Here is a 17,820-nt window from a genome sequence, read left to right on the forward strand (position 1 = left end):
GGTGCTTAATAAATGTTTGCTGAGACTCAGAACTCAAGAATACCAGAGGTGTCATTTTTTTCTAGAGAGAATTGTTTGTGTGACAATTACTGGAGAGATTCTACTAAATGCTTTGGACACCACTTGGCCTCATGGAGAACAAAGACCCACATGGCCATATAAATAAGGGCTTAGCAGATTGGACAGTTTCTTCAGTTTCTTGTAAGTTGGTTATGAGATGTAGTCTTTTGTTCATTTTATCTACACTGCTTCTCTTTGGAATCTGCAGCTTTAAGAAGAGTTTCTGAAATGTCCTTGGATGGCATCTGACTCTTTGCAGTGTTATATGCAAGCTGTGACTATAGACTATGCTACTCTGTATCTATCTACCTGCCTGTTAGTCTTTCCTTGTCCTCTGGTCTCTCTTACTTCTTCCATGAAGCCAAACATAATTACCTCTTTCAAACAAATATGTTCTCTATCCATTCCTCAGAGCTTAACCTAGTTACTGGTACTAGTTACTCTTCTCCAATCAGCCTATAAGCTCAAAGTATACACAAACTATGTCTTGCCCTTTTAAAACATTTCTCAAATTGACTTCTTTCCATGTCACTAACAGAGTAAATGCTGTATATTTAGAGTAACTGATATAAAAAGAGTCCCTTCATGCAGGATGTTAATACACAACTGCTTAATTTAAATAGCCCTTTAAATTTTGTAAAATAATCTCCTAAACACTTCATACCTCACCAAAACTCTGTGAGGTAAGATGTTTTCTGTTTTAGCTGTGAGAAAACAGAAGTTCAGGGAGTGTGATTTTATTTAAGATCACACAATGAACATATCAGCCTGATCCTTTTGTCCACAAGTTCAATATTCTTTGTACCCCACTATCCTCTCAATCTTTGGATAAAACCAAATTTCAGGGGTTATATGCACAAAGAACAAGTTTATACTTATCTGTAAACTATATAAGTAAAAGAACTTAGAAAATACTATGTATAATCTGATTACCTAAAACAATAAAAGGATAGTTAAAAATATAAAAGTGTTGGAAAAGCCTGGCATAAAAGACCATGCATATTTAATATGCTCCATTCAAAATGTCTGTGGTGACCTTCTAGGAGTTTAATGTTTATGGGAATGACAAGGTCAATGCATAAGGCCTAATGTTCATAAAGTCAAGCAATGGACAGCATGCACTCAACGGCTTAAAAAAAAAATGCCTCTCCTCTTCCCAAAAGAACATGCATTCACCTGTGCATACACCTATTGGCCAAATGGAATAGAAGACTATATAGAAATATGGGTGATATATTCAATAAAAGTAGTTGGTTGAATGATAACTCACAAAACGTGTTTACCTGGAACCTCAAAGTGTGATTTTATTTGGAAATAGGGTCTTTGCAGATGTAATTAAAGTAAGGATCTTGAGGCCATCCTCAATTAGGGTGGGTCTTCAATCTAATTCCTTGCTAGAGACAGAAAAGGAGAAGACAAAGAGATACAGGAAAGGAGGCCATGTGGAGATGGAGGCAGAGACTGGAGTTATGCTGCCAGAAGCCACCTGGTACCACCAGAAGCTGGAATAGGCAAGGAAGGGTTCTCCCCTAGAGCCTTCGAAGAGAGTGTAGCCCTGATGACATCTTGATTTTGGACTCTGGCCTTCAGAACTGTGAGAGAATAAATTTCTTTTGTTTTAAGACATGATTTATGGTAATTTGCTACAAGCAACCCCAAGAAACAAATACAGTATATAACAGCTGAACTATTAGACTTAAAATTTATCTCTCTGCAAGCTGATAATGGGATTTCCCCTGATAACTAAATAGGATAATATGATTAAATCTACAAAGATGTATGTAGCTAATTCAGCTACATAATAATACCGCCATTCGGGAATGGCTTCACATTTAAAAAAAGCTAATATTTGAAGTATGATCATGATTTCACCAGAAACAGAAATTATATATATTTATAACGATGGTTACAATATTTATAAAGTATAACTTATAAAGAATATAACTGTTAAATTTAGCCTAAAGCTGCCTCCTTACTTAGGCATGACCAGAAGTTTTCTTCCTACATGGTGAACTGTAACCTAAATGGATGTGTAAACAGATGGTGACCTACTCTTGTGCCAATCATGCAGTTTTGGCCAATCATGATCAAAGGAGACTTATGGACAGAAAACAGAAATGAGGCACAGAAACAGCTGGATTGGGTAGCAGCCTTTGCCTAAATGCAATTTAAACAGTTTTTGGGCTATGATTGGCCAAAACTACATGAGTGAATTTCACAGCAGGATCAATTACTTTCAACCAAAGATCAACTAATGTTGACAAAGTTATAATTAACTTTGATAATTATCCATAAATAAAATGCATTCAAAGTCTGATTCATTAAAGTATTGCCACAAGAGATATCAACAAATGAAATTTCAGGAAAAAGTAACAAAGAGGGCAATGCAGTTGTGTCATTTAAACTCTGCTTGCCTAAATCGGTCTACTTTGAAACCACATTTAACGTAAGTGAGAATCCTGAAGACATGGAAATTTGCCAGTTGGCTCTGAATATTGCTAATAGGAGTGAATAACAATGGGCCCTATGAATCATTTTGAAGCTGTCTTTAAAAAAATACTTTCACAAAAACAATTCCTCTATATCATACTAGTTTTGGATTTTACATCAAAGGGATGCCTAGATTCATAATTTAATTAATAAACAGTAATTCAGAAACTGACATTTCTGACAATGATACCACACGCAGACAATATAAAAAAAATGCAACAACCTACATTCTTGAAGTCAATGAAAGCTGATACAGGAATGTGAATTAAATTTTCATAACCTTAAATAATGCATTAAAAAGCTATGGTTACCTGACTTAATAAGAAGCACAGGAATGAGTACTCTGGAACAGCAGGTCAGGAATTGGTTACTCAGCAAATTTTTTTTTTTTTTGTTCTTCAATATTCAAATCCTAATTCAAATGTACTATCAAAGGAACACTAAAATAGAGAAACGATGCTGATTTGAAGAGTAAATGTTCTCATATTATGCTAAAGTGATAGGTTTTGTTTATATAAATATTAATTTCAATAATACCTGGGACATTTTCAAGAGAGCTCTGGCTTCTTGGATATAATGGAGAAAAATGCTCCTTAAAGGATGCTACATTTCCCTGAGGCAGAAAAAACACCTGTTTCTTGTATTTATCCTGTGCTTTGGCATCCTATATTTGTTTTCTTATCCTTGGGGCATAAATAGAAAAAATATAAAGATGAACGACAGTGATTATTACTATAGACACAGGATAAAGGATCTTTTCTGGGGATATTTACAGATGGAAATATTTGGAATGGCAAAATTCTTAATAAATAAAGGGGAGATAGCCCTGATTAGCATTTCCAAAATTAAATTCCATGGAACACTAGCAACCCATGAAATGTTAATAGATGCTATTTGAGAAAAAAAGTAGTGATAGTCAACTATTTGGGAAGCAGGATATAATATTCATCTCTTTGATAGTCACAAAAATTAGCACACTAAAGTCCTAAAACAGTAAGGTAACTTTAACTCAGTATTTGCAAATTATTTGCCCAAAATTTTTTCTTCATTTAAAAAGATATAATACTTTTCTGCCTTATAATTCTATGGAGTCCTGGAATACTGTCCCTAAAAACATGAATAGTATACTAAATTTACACTGGCCCTGCCTAATTCAATTGCATAGTGGAAAAAAAACAATGAGAACATAAATTTCTATTAAAATATCTTAAAAGCATCAAATGAATTTCTTTTCAGTCCATTACCTAAAGGTCTTAGTTTGTCTTTAATTATTCATTTAGGCTCCAAGAACATGTAAATATGCAATGCTTGGATGTACTCTGGGATTCACGTAAAGAAGGAAAAACAGAATTGTTTTCTATTTATAGAAACAACTATAACTACTGATATCTAAATATATAAATGGGGAAAATTATTAATATTATAATGTAATTTGTTCTATCAATAAACACGAAGATACTTGGCAAGGAAAAATAAGAACAGGAATCTTTCTCTGCAGCAAATCCCTTGTACTCTAGAAGTCATGAAAAAGAAAGGATATTATCACCTTATACTTGAGAATTATATTACAACTGGCTGATTATTCAGGATTAATGAGCTCAGGGTTAGAAGTTCAGTGGCCATATGGGTAGTTGCAATGACTTGCCTGGCACTAAGCCCCAGCCAATACCGCTAATCAGTATGGCAGGAGTCTCTAAGCCCACCATTGGTTTGGCACTGTTCCAGCCTCAAGCCAACGGCTCTGCATCAACCCAGTTTTCTTGGCCTCATCTCTACCTGGTTCTAGGATGCTAGTCATTGGGCATATGATTAACTTCTTGAAACCAAATCTCAACTTTAATTCCTTTTCCAGTAATTGAGCTCTCAATCTGTTGCCCTGATTCTATGACTTCTTGACTTGATGCCCTATCCAGAATCCATGTTCCTCTATATTTGTTGCTTTTACAATTTTCTTTTTTAGAGACAGAGTCTAGCTATGTTGCCCAAGATGGTCTGGAACTCCTGACCTCAAGCAATCCTCTTGCCTCGGCCTCTGAAAGTGCTGGGATTCCAGGTGTGAGCCACCACCACACCCAACCCTAAATTTTTTTCAGGCCTTTTAATGATTTGAGTCCTGTCCCTAAAGTCCCTAAAGCTATACAAAGTTTATGTATAGCTGTGCCCTTGCTACTGAACAGACTCACTGACCATATTTTAGTCAGGTTCCTCTGAACTCTTTTCCTGACTAGGCCCTGTCCTGTCAGACCTGCATAGTTCGGTTTTATCAAGAATCCTGCTAAATCAGTTTAGAGAGAATCCCCTATCTTCAACATCTCACCATTCTCAATAGCTAATCAAATTCTTCATTTCTCACTATCCCCCAGGTGATATCTGATTATCCTGGCCTGCCTTCAGCAAGAATCCCCCCCCTTATCCCTGATGTTTCCTCTTAGTGATTTTTCATCTCCCAAACCCTCCAACCTATTTCTTGGCTATAAATTCCCATTTTTCATAGTTGTATTAGGAATTGAGCCCAGTTCTATACCGAGGTGTCTTTTCCTAGCAAGCTTGGCCAATCCCTGGCCCCTGGGCCACACATGGCCCAGGATGGCTTTGAATGTGGTCCAACACAAATTCATAAACCTTCTTAACACATTATGAGATTAAAAAAAAAAAATTTATTAAAGCTCGTTATCTCTTGTAAGTGTTAGTGTATTTCATGCGTGGCCCAAGACAATTCTTCCAATGTGGCCCAGGGAAGTCAAAAGATAGGATGCCCCTGCTCTACTGTAAGAGCTCCTGAATAAAATATTTTTTCTACCAGTTTACTGTCTAGCTCTAGCTTTTGTTTAATTCTACCTACTACCAGATGTCTCTACTTGTCAGTACTCTAATTGATGACTGTCTAATCTGTATGGTGTACTCTGCCTACAGTCATCTGGGCATTGTAAATGACAGTGCCCAAGCAGAGCTCAACTTATTAAACTAGACAGAATCTTCACATACAACTGCTCTGTCCAAGCACATTTTTCTAATCTCAGACATTTCCTTACAGGATGCAGCTATCCTTTGACTTTATTAACAAGGGCACAGCTCTTTCCTTTTGAATGTGACAAGGAAGACTACAACCCCAATTGCTTCTGAAAGCTTTGCCATTACTACTGTTGTCTGCAATACCTAGTTTAAGGCATTCTAACTAGAGAATTCTGGGTCAGCAAGACAGTGGAATAGCAGTTCCCCTGCCTGTATCCCCGCTTCTCTGAAAAAATTCTGCAGCCATCCCTGGACAAGTGCCTTTGTGGGAGCCTTGATATTTAGGCAGGAGTTTCTAATACTCCGGTGGAGCCTAAAACGTAGAAGGGTCATTTTGAGAGGGCAAACCTACAACCTGGTGGCAAACTCATGAACTATGATCTTGGCTCCAGACTTGAAAATGATGGCTACAGCCTCATTTGGATTTGGGCCTCTACCAAAACTACCCACCTAGGAGTCTGAGAAAAGTCACACATACTAGTGCCTAGGGAGACAGACCTATTGACCTTAGTCTCTGCTGTGGACCCTAAAAGGACTCTTTAACATGGCTTCAGCCCCTCTCAGCTACAGTCCTAGATCTGTGTTTCTGGAACAAAGACACAGAGGAAGACACGCCATTCTGAGTCCCCCGGGCTAGCTTGCAAACCTCAGTCCAACAGCAGATCCTGAAATGTCCCCGAATCTCATCTTCAAGCCTCTCTCAGCTGTGGAATGAGAGCAGTGCTGCCTAGCCAGGGATCAGCTAGAAGATATGCCATGTTAGCCAGGGTTCTCTAGAAAGATAGAGCTAATGGTATAAATTATATATATATGTGTGTGTGTGTATATATATATATACACATACACACACACACACATATACACACACACACATATATATATATACACACACCATATACATATATATACACACACACATACACACACACACATACCCACATACACACACACACACACCACACACACATATGTACATATATATATACACGCACACACATATATATTTTATATATGTATATGAAGGGGAGTTTATTAAGTATTAACTCACACGATCACAAGTTCCCACAATAGGCCATCTGCAGGCTGAGGAGCAAGGAGAGCCGGTCCGAGTTCCAAAACTGAAGAAATTGGAGTCCCATGTTCAAGGACAGGAAGCATCCAGCACAGGAGAAAGATGTAGGCTGGGAGGCTAGGCCACTCTCTCTTTTCACATTTTTCTGCCTGCTTATATTCTAGCCACACTGGCGGTTGATTAGATTGTGCCTACCCAGATTAAGGGTGGGTCTGCCTTTCCCAGTCCAATGACTCAAATGTTAATCTCCTTTGGCAACACCCTCACAGACACACGCAGGATCAATACTTTGTATCCTTCAATCCAATCAAGTTGACACTCAGTATTAACCGTCACACACGCCTATTCACATCCCAAGGGCAGGCTTGCAGAACTCAGTCCCACAGTAACAACTAGAAAAATAATAGAAAGGATCAATACAACTAAAAGTTGATTTTGGGAAAAGATACACAAAATTGACAAACCCTTAGCTAAGCTAACTAAAAGAAAAGAGAGAAGTCTCAAATACATACAATAATAAATGGAGACATCACAACTGATACCACAGAAATACAAAGGATCATGAGGCTACTATGAGTAATTATATGGCAATAAATTGGATAACTTAGAATAAATGGATAAATTCTATACCCATACAACCTAGCAAGACTGAATTATGAAGAAAGGGAAAATGTGAACAGCCCAGTAAGAGGTAAGGAGATTAATTCAGTAACAAAAACTTTTGCAAGAAAAAAAAGCCTGAGACCTGATGACGTTACCGCTGAATTCTACCAAACATTTAAAGATAAACTAATTCCAATTCTCAAACTCTTCCAAAACACCGACGAGGAGGAAACACTTCCAAACTTATTCTACAAGGCCTGCATCACCCTGATACCAAAGTCAGACAAGGACACTTCAAGAGAACAAAAGTACAGGTCAATATCCCTGATGGATAAAATACTCAACAAAATAGTTGCAAACTGAATTTAACAGTACCCTGAAAGAATCATTCACCAGAATCAAGGGGAATTCATCTCAGGGATATAAATTGGTTCAAAATACACAAATCTATAATGTGACAAACCATGTTAATAGAATGAAGGACAAAAAAATATGATTATCTCTATAGAGGTGGAGAAAGCATTTTAACAAAATTCAACATATCTTCATGATTAAAAGTATGGAGGGAATGTACCTCAACACAGGAAAAGCCATTTATTAGGAGTCTCCAGCCAGTACTCGTTCGTGGCCTGTTAGGAACTGGGCCACACAGCAGGAGGTGAGCTGCATGTGAGTAAAGCTCAGCTCCACCTCCCGTCAGATTAGTGGCAGCATTAGACTCTCATAGTAGTGTGAACCCTATTGTGAACTGTGCATACAAGGGATCTAGGTTGTACACTCCTTATGAGAATCTAATGCCTGATGATCTGTCACTGTCTCCCATCACCCCCAGATGGGACTATATAGTTGCAGGAAAACAAGCTCAGGGATTCTTTATTGTGGTAAGTATTAATAATAATAGAAATAAAGTGCATAATAAATGTAATGTGCTTGAATCATTCCAAAACCATGCCCCAACTTGAGTCTGTGGAAAAATTGTTTTCCGTGAAACTAGACCCTGGTGCCAAGAAGGTTGGGGACCACTGCCATATATGATAAGGCCTTGTTAACATACTCAGCAGTGAAAACTTTGGAGCTTTATCTCTAATATAGGGAACAAGACAAGGATGCCCATGCTTACCGCCTCTATTCAGCACAGTACTGAAGTTCTGGCAAGAACAATTAGACAAGAAAAAAATATAAGCCATCAAAATCAAATGTAAAATTGTTTTTGTTTACAAACAACATACTCTTATATACAGAAGACCCTAAAGACTCTACCAAAAAAAAAAAAAAAAAAAACCAGAACTGATAAATGAATTCAGTAAATTTGTGGGATACAAAAACAGACAAAAATCATTAGAATTTCTACACATTAACATATGAATTGAAAAACAAATACCATTTGCAACAGTTCCAAAAAAATAAAAAATGCTTAGGAATAATTAACCAGAGTTGTAAGATCTGTTTATTGGAAACTATAAAACATTGATGAGAGAAATTGAAGAGGCCACAAATAAATGGAAAGATATGCCAGTCTTATGGATTAGAAGAATATTAAAATGTTCATAGTACTCAAAGTGATCTACAGATTCAATGCAATCTCTACAAAATTCCAGTGACATTTTTCACAGAAACAGAATAAATAATCCTAAAATTCATATGGAACCCCAAAAGACCAGGAATAGCCAAAGCCATCTTGAGCAAAAAGAACAAAACTGGAGACATCAGTCTACTTGATCTTAATATCTACCACCAAACTGTAGTAATCTAAAGAGCACAGCAGCTGGGTTTGGCGGGTCAAACCTGCAATCTCAACACTTTGGGAGGCCAAGGCAGGAGGACTGCTTGAACTCAGCCTGGGCTAACATAGTGAGACCTCCCCCTACAAAAAATTTGAAAAATTAGCCGGGTGTGATGGTGTACGCCTTTAATCCCAGCTACTCAGGAGGCTGAGGTGGGAGGATTGCTTGAGCCCAATAGGTCAAGGCTGCAGTGAGCCATGATTGTGCCACTGCACTCTAGCCTGGAAGACAGAGCACTCTAGCCTGGGCAACAGAGTGAGACTCTATCTCAAAACAAAAACAAAAACCAGAAAACCCAGTATGGTACTGGCGTAAAAATAGACAGAGAGACCAATGAAACAGAACAGAGAACGCAGAAATTAATCTGTGCATTTATGGTCAACTAATCTTTGATAAAGGTGCCAAGAATACATAATGGGAGAAAGGACAAGCTCTTCAATAAGTAGTGTAAGGAAAACTGAATATTCACATAAAGAAGAATGAAATTGGACCCTTACTTCACCTCATATCTAACAATCAACTCAAAGTAGATTAGAGACTTAAACCTAAGACCTGAAACTGTAAAACTCCTAGAAGAAAAAATAGGGTAAGAGTTTCTTGACATTAGTCTAGTGAAAGATTTTTTGTATATGACTCCAAAAGCACAGGCAACTAAAGGAAAAAGCTAACAGGTATATGAAGAAATGCTCAACATCACTAATCATTAGAGAAATGCAAATTAAAATCACAAAGAGATACCCCCTGTTAGGATGGCTATTACCAAAAAGACCAGAGATAAGCATTGGAGAGAGTGTGGAGAAAAGGCAACACTGTACACTATTGGTGGGAACGTAAAGTAATAAAGCCATTATGGAAAACAGCATGGAGGTTCCTCAAAAAATTAAACATAGAATTACCATATGACCCAACTAATCTACTTTTGGGTACATATCTAAAGGAAATGAAATCAGTGTGCCTATGAAATATCTGCACTTCCATATTCATTGCAGCATTATTCACAATAGCCAAGATAAAGAATCAAGCTAAGTGTCCATCAATGGATAAACAGATAAAGAAAATGTGGTGCATACACACACACACACACACACACACACGCACACACACACACAAACAAATATCATTCAGCCTTACGAGAGAAGGAAATCCTGCCATTTGTGACAACATGAATGAACCTGGAGAATGCAAAGTTAAATAAGATACAGAAAGATATATGCTGGGTGATCTCATTTGTATGTAAAATCTAAAACGGTCACATTCATAGAAGCAGAGAGTAGAATGAATGAGAGTTACCAGGGGCTAGGGGGAGGGGAAGATTGGAGATGTTAGTCAAAGGATACAAAATTTCAGTCAGGAAAAAGTTCAGGAGATCTACTGTACAACATGATAATTAATAACATTAATCCCAGCATCCCGAGTACCTGGAATTAAAGGCGTACACCATCACACCTGGCTAATTTTTAAATTTTTTTGTAGAGGGAGGTCTCACTATGTTAGCCCAGGCTGAGTTCAAGCAGTCCTCCTGCCTTGGCCTCCCAAAGTGTTGAGATTACAGGTTTGACCCGCCAAACCCAGCTGCTGTGCTCTTTAGGTTACCACAGTTTGGTAGTAGATTTTGAGATCAGGTAGAGTGATGTCTCCAGGTTTGTTCTTTTTGCTCAAGATTGCTTTAGCTATTCCTGGTCTTTTGGGGTTCCATATGAATTACATGGGGTTCGATATATTATAACTATAATTAATAACAATGTACTGTATACTTGAAAATTGCTATGAGTAGATCTTAAATGTTCTCATCACAAATAAGTATGTGAAGTTAGCTTATTTTAGCCGTTCCAGTGTATATTAATACATATATCAAAACATCATGTTGTGCATAACACATACAACTTCTAATTTTCAATTAAAAAGTCTAAAATACAAAACAAAAAACAAGGGCATGTTAGTGAAGTCTACTGTGGTTCTTCATTATCTCCTGCTTTAGCAAGTGCTCCTGACTTAACTTTCCCTCTCCAGTACATTGTTATCTCACTAAACTTTGATCTTATCATTCCTTTCCTTCAAACTTTCAAGACCCATTTTGCCCACTGCCCAGACAGAGTTGATTTATCGAGACAGGCAAATTGAAATGGAGAAAGAGTTTAATTCACGCAAAGCCAGCTGTACAGGAGACCAGAGTTTTATTATTACTCAAAACAATCTCCTCAAATTTGGGGATTGGAATTTTTAAGGATAATTTGGTGGATAGGGAGTCGGAAAGTGGGGAGAGCTGATTGGTCAGGCCAGAGATAAAATAATAGGGAGTCAAATTTGTCTTCTAGTGCTAAGTCAGTGTCTGGGTGGCAGCCACAAAACCGGATGGGCCAGTTTATTGATACGGGTGGTGGCAGCTGATCCACTGAGTGCAGGGTCTGGAAAATCTCTCGAGCACTAATCTTGGGTTTTACAATAGTGATGTTATCTTTAGGAATCACTGAGGAGGTTTAGAACCTTGTGGCCTCTAGCTGCATGACTCCTAAACCGAATTCTAACTGGTGGATAATTGTGTGAGTCCTGCAAAGGCAGTCTACTCGCCAGGCAAGAAGGGGATTTGTTTTGGAAAAGGGCTATTATCATCTTTGTTTCAAAGTTAAACGATAAACTAAGCTCTTCCCAAAGTTAGTTCAGTTCATATCTAGGAATGAATACGGGCAACTTGGAGGTCAGAAGCAAGATGGAGTCGGTTAGATCAGATGTCTCTTACTGCAATAATTTTCTGTTATAATTTTTGCAAAGACAGTTTCAGTCTGCATAATCAAGTTCTAACATCTGAGACAGTATGATCTACTTTCAATTTAAGTTTCCAAACTTCTTTTCCACTGCTGCCATTTACTTACCAGTTTCTCTAGGCAACATGACTTGACACTTGTTGTATATGCCCTTAGTTTTTCTATTGCTCCCTCCCTTTGCGTAGGCCTATAACACTTTTTCTTTGTTTTTGCATGTCCAAAAATTATTAAATGTCAAGGCCCAGTACCACCTGTTGGGAATAATCTCTTTTTTTGCATAATTCTATCTATATTGCTCTTATGTTCCCCAGCACTTTCTACCTTGTAACAGGCACTTCTCATATCCTCCCTATTAGGTCAGAAGATCCTTGATGGCAAGACCAATGTTATTTTCATCTTTGTATTCTACAGCATTCAGAATAAAGAAGCTAGCACATTGCAGATGATTAATAAAATTTTTGAATGAAGCCTTAGTTCTATCAATAGCTCTCTCAGATTTGCACTGTTTATTACAAATGGAAAGGAGGGTGAGATAGGATGCATCCTAATGATCAATCTACCCTGCCTCAGAGTAAAGGCTACCAGAAGTCATCTACTGCAGTGGTTCTCAGCCAATTTTCTAACTTAATACACCTGATCAACGACACACACATATGCAACTAATTCTTCAGGACATATCCAGATTTTTCTTTTTACAGATGCTAGGAAGGCTCTCTAGCTGTAAACTGCCTCTTCTTTTACTGATATTTGGAACATGCAGTTGAAAGGATGCTAACATAATCCAACTTCCTCGTTTACAAACCAGGAAATCTTAACCAGGAGTGCTAAAGACTTCTCTAAAATCACAGTCAGTTGGAAGAAGTGGGATTAAAATCCTAGCACTTTGGGAGGCTGAGGTGGGTGGATCACTGAGCTCAGAAATTCAAGACCAGCCTAGGCAACATGGTGAAACCTCATCTCTATGAAAAATGCAAAAATTAGCCGAGCGTGGTGGTACACGTGTATAGCATCAGCACTCAGGACGCTGAGGTGGGAGGATGGCTTGAGCCCGAGAGGCAGAGGTTGTAGTGAACTGAGATCATGCCACTGTACTACAGCCTGGGCAAAAGAGTGTGGCTCTGCTTAAAAAATAAATAAACGAATAAACAAAAACCTATTTATTCTGAGTCCTTGTCCAATGAGCTTTTTGCAGAACTGTACTATCTATAATCACTGCTGCTGGAAAAATAGCTCGATGTCCCAGTATCTTATTAGCATTACTTTCCTTCCTGAGTGGGTACGTATTTAAAAAGCATTCAAAAGTCATTCATAAACTGGTTTGAAAGAAATTCAAATAAGCCTGTAGACTCTCACCTTCCTTTCCTTCCCCTCCCCTCCTTCATTTGAGAAACTTAGTTGTATGGTGCCTTGGCAAAGACAGCTTGATTGATGTTGTGTTACAGTTCAGCAACAGTTCCAGCTATTAATTGCTTTATAATGGTAATTACGATTAGTGGGTACAGGATATTTTCTTTCCTAATTGGCTATTACTGGTGAATAGCAGCTTATTACATAACAGAAGACTGTGTTAAATAAATAACCACAATTACAATTCTGAGGTCTTTACTAGTAAAAAAAAAAAAAAAAAAAAATCTATTTGGATAAAAACACTAAAAAAATGCTTTTTTAAAGGCAGGGCCTCTGTGATTACTTGGGGGGAGGGGAAGGTTCTTTCAGTTAAGAAAAAACACGAAATGAGGACAGTGTTAGAGAAACAAGGAGGCAAAACAAGAATTTCCTTTCTTTTAAAAATAAACACATGTAAAAGCTTTAGTAAGCTCAGCTCCTCTGGCAAGGCATGCATATCATAGATTCAAATGTATCCACTTCTTCCTACATTGCTACATGGAACTAGAAGGGACTCTCTAACTAAATCTGGTGAGACAGGGATGCAGGGCCCACCAACTTCACTGAGACGTCTGCATGAATAAGGCTAGGGGCTCTTCATTTGTATTCCATACAGAACCCAGCATGGGGCTGATTCACAGCTGCCAAACACCACCAAATGCCATCATAGCATGGCACTGTCCCAGAGGAGGAGGAGGAGGTTAAAGGTATGTGTAACAGTCCCTGTCTTTACAGAGTTTATATATTGTATAATTTGAAATTTGTCTTTATTCTACCTTTAATGTTCTTCGATTAGTTTGTAATCATTTTAAAGTGACATCCCGAGCTTTGTAGTAGCAGCAGCAGCAGGAGCAGTTGTCATAATAGTAATAATGAGGTCCTATTATTTGCCCAAGGTCATATAGCTTTTAGCTGACAGCTCCCTTTGATTCCAGTTTATCCAAGTCTAAAGCTTGGGTTTGTACCCATTACTGCCTCTTGAGACAGATATTTATCAGTAGCATCATGTGTCCCTATATTTTCACGGTGCATCAAGGTTGATAGAGTGGTTTAACATACACTGCCCTCACCAAACCTCCCTAATATCAACATCATTTGCTTTTTCCTGATGAAACTGAGGCTCAGAGAGGTTAAATGATTTTTCCCAAGTTCATATTGCTAAAAAGCTGCAAATTCAGATTCAGAATCCAGGTTTTCTGACTCCTATTCCAGTTTTTCCTTCCACACATTTAACTCATTCAATACGGTACAATGTTATTTTAAATATGCTACTCATGGAGAAAGCTTGATAGTATCCCACATTATCCTATAACTTTAAATATTTTACCACTTGTCAATTGTTGACTCCCTCTTTCCCATCCTCCTTCACCCCATGAAGCAAAGTTAAATTCTGTTTAGCTCTAGAAAACTTTACATGGTTCCTACAACCAAAGACATCCTCCAACCCCAGCTGCCTATGTTGCAAATAAATGTCACTAGTCACAAAGATGATCAGTGAGATGTAAAAAAAGCAGAAGACTGATCAGTCAAATCTATCACCACTTCTGAAAAAAGCTGCCCTGCTCAACTTTGGGCCAAGTAGATTAGTAGAATATACTTGTTTCAGCATCAGGTGGCAAGTCTTCAAGATACTGTCAATAGGTGATGGGGAGGAAGGCAGCAAATCACACTGCCATGTGTGTACCTAGGCAACAATCTTGCATGTTCTTTACATGTACCCCAAAACCTAAAATGCAATTAAAAAAAAAAGATACTGTCAATGAAATGCCAACTCATTCAGAGAATAAGTTTATCAAATAAATAAAAAATTAAACCCTAATTTTGTGGCAAAGTTCTCTAAGAAAAGCTAATAGAAACATTTAAAGATTTAATCACTGGAGATAACAGTTTATGTACACTGCTTGTTTCTATATACCTGTAATTTATATTTAGAAGAGAGTATGATTTCTATTATATGAATTTGATCAACACTATCCTAACAGTTTTTCCAGATGGAAGTGTATGAAAGTGTGTTGTAAAGGGCAGCACTATTCTTTTGCATGAATGGGAAAGTCAAGGTCAACACAATAAGTGTATGTAATTTGGTATCTGACCCATCAAATCCCTCAATCAGTGCAAAAGACACATTAAAATCACTTGTATCACTTCTGGCACATATGCCAAAATGTGCCTATACCTATGACTGAAATAACAGTCACAACTGAAGACCAGAGTATTGTATCATCTCACCTAGTCATTTCCCATCCCAGCAATATAGATACAATATTACTCATTTTACAGAAGAGAAACTGAAGTTCAGAGGTTACCAGAATCTGATCCTAAGTTGGCCTGATTTTAAAATCTTTCACTATTCTATACTGCCTTTCTATAGTAACATTAGCTTTAGAGCATATTTATGTATAAGAAAAGTCTGTTTCAGACCTCTTTTAATGGAATTTAGTTACTATGAGACACAATTGCAATCATGCATAGGATAAAAGTCTTTCAGTTATTGTGTGACCTTGGGCAAACTACTCTTTTCATTAGTTTCCTCATTTGTACATAAAAAGCATAATATGACTACCTAGGGGTTGGTGTGAAGATGAAATGAGACAATACCTATAAAAGCATCTGAAACAGTACCTGGCACAATTAGTGCTCAAAAAAATATGAGCTATCATATGCATCATCATTATTATAATAATATCTCTTTTAAAAAGAGCTCCTCTCTAAATATCCTACACACTAGGTCCCATTGATTTGTCATAGGAAAATAAAAGAATGCTTTAAAGAAGGTCTCTTCAGAACCCTATACCAAATGTATTAGTCCATTTTCATGCTGCTGATAAAGCAAATTTACAAAAGAAAGAGGTCTAATGGACTTACAGTTCCACATGGCTGGGGAAGCCTCACAATCCTGGCATAAGGCAAGGAGGAGCAAGTCACGTCTCACATAGATGGCAGCAGGCAAAGAGAGAGAGCTTGTGCAGGAGAACTCCTCTTTTTAAAACCATCAGCTCTTGTGAGACTTGCTCACTATCATGAGAACAGCATGAGAAAGACCTACCCCCATGATTCTATTATCTTCCACCAGGTCCCTCCCACAACACATGGGAATTCAAAATGAGATTTGTGTGGGGACATAGTCAAACCATATCACCAAACAAGACCTACAAGAGTAGTTTCTATAATTCTTACCTTCTCTTACATCCGTGGCCTATACCTTGCAAGGCAAGCCCAGTATGCAAGGTTACTTGAGTTTCTTGATGACTCTGAGTGTCAGTGCATATGTGGGGCTGGGGAGCTGGGTGTGAGTAGAGTAGCACTGTACAGAAGTGAGAAAGGATACAGAAGATAATATAAAGGCTTGCAGAGCACATAGTTGTAATACTAGCATGTGGCACTGACAGACACTCTGACAGCCTCCAAATTCCAGGAAAGTATTGACAGCATAAACAGTTATTACCAACACATTCCTAAGCTTCCCCAGGGTTACTCCACAATTTAGATTGCTTCCTAAGTGAATATAGTATCAAAGAGCAGGCAGTTTCATAGTTCAATTAGGGATCTCTTTATAATGAAAGCAACTAATACTGATTGAGGTCTGACTTTATAACAGGAAATATGCTGGGCTTTCAAAAATATATAACAATGAAATATCACAATAACTCTGCAAGATAGGTATTATATGGATATTTTCATAAATGTGGCAGCACATATAATAAACCTATCTTACACAGCTATTAAATGTCAGAATTGGAATTTAAATACAGTTTTGCCAAAATAAGATCCAGTCCTCTTTCCACTGTCATGTCAAATATATGAGACTGGGCTTAATAATGGTCTATAGAAATAGGATGACAGCCTGTGGAAAATTGGAAACAGCCATATAGATGATACAAAGACAGATTTCAAGGCCCATGTGGTAAGTCATTCAGTTATAGGCTTAAAGCTATAAAGGCCAGATCTAAAGTATTCTTTTAAAAAATATAATCATTAAACAACATTAAAACTTCAATTTAAAAAACTGAAAAACTATCCTTAAATGCTAACTATGATCACCTTGACAGAATATCATCTTCCAGATATTTTACATTTTAGTTGGTATGCACACCTTTCACAAGCATAAAACTCTATTCAGTTTTTTATTCTATTTCAGTTCCTCTGCTTAAAATAGTTGCCATTCTAAATGCCTTGAATAAATTTCAAGCATATTCTAACATTAGACTGTTATACAATGTTTACTCTGTGCAGCTTTGATAAACACTGGATGTATAAAAGTGAAATTAGACAACTCTTAACCTCAAGAAGTTCACTGTCCACTGGTATAGATAAAGTTGCCAAAAAATAACCATAGTGTGACATGGTAAGTGGATAATAGAGATATGGGAAGGGAAACAGAGTGACTGAAGATGAGGCTAGACATGTAGATTAGAATCTTAAATGCCACACAGAGAATTTGGACCTCATTTTTTTACATGTACCAGAGTTACACTGAAAATTTCAAGTGGAGATCCACGAATATATTTGTTTTAGAATGTGGATTAAAGGAAGCAAAGTCAAAAGTCAGCGAGATCAACAGGAAGATTTTGCAACTGTCCAGGCTAGAATTCCATTCTGGTCAAACATTTGTTAAACATTAAAATGTGCCAAGAACAGAATCAGGCTGACA

The 17,820-nt window shown here is 37.5% G+C and overlaps 1 protein-coding gene across 4 annotated transcripts in view; it reads right to left on the bottom strand.

Moving 5' to 3' along the window:
- Positions 1 to 17,820, bottom strand: part of ZNF277 (zinc finger protein 277) — a 144,942-nt gene that overhangs the window by 122,948 nt on the left and 4,174 nt on the right. The window lies entirely within an intron of this gene.

Source organism: Sapajus apella, unplaced genomic scaffold, assembly GCF_009761245.1.
Source record: "Sapajus apella isolate SASKATOON/1434 unplaced genomic scaffold, GSC_monkey_1.0 scaffold7, whole genome shotgun sequence".
NCBI lineage: Eukaryota > Metazoa > Chordata > Mammalia > Primates > Cebidae > Sapajus > Sapajus apella.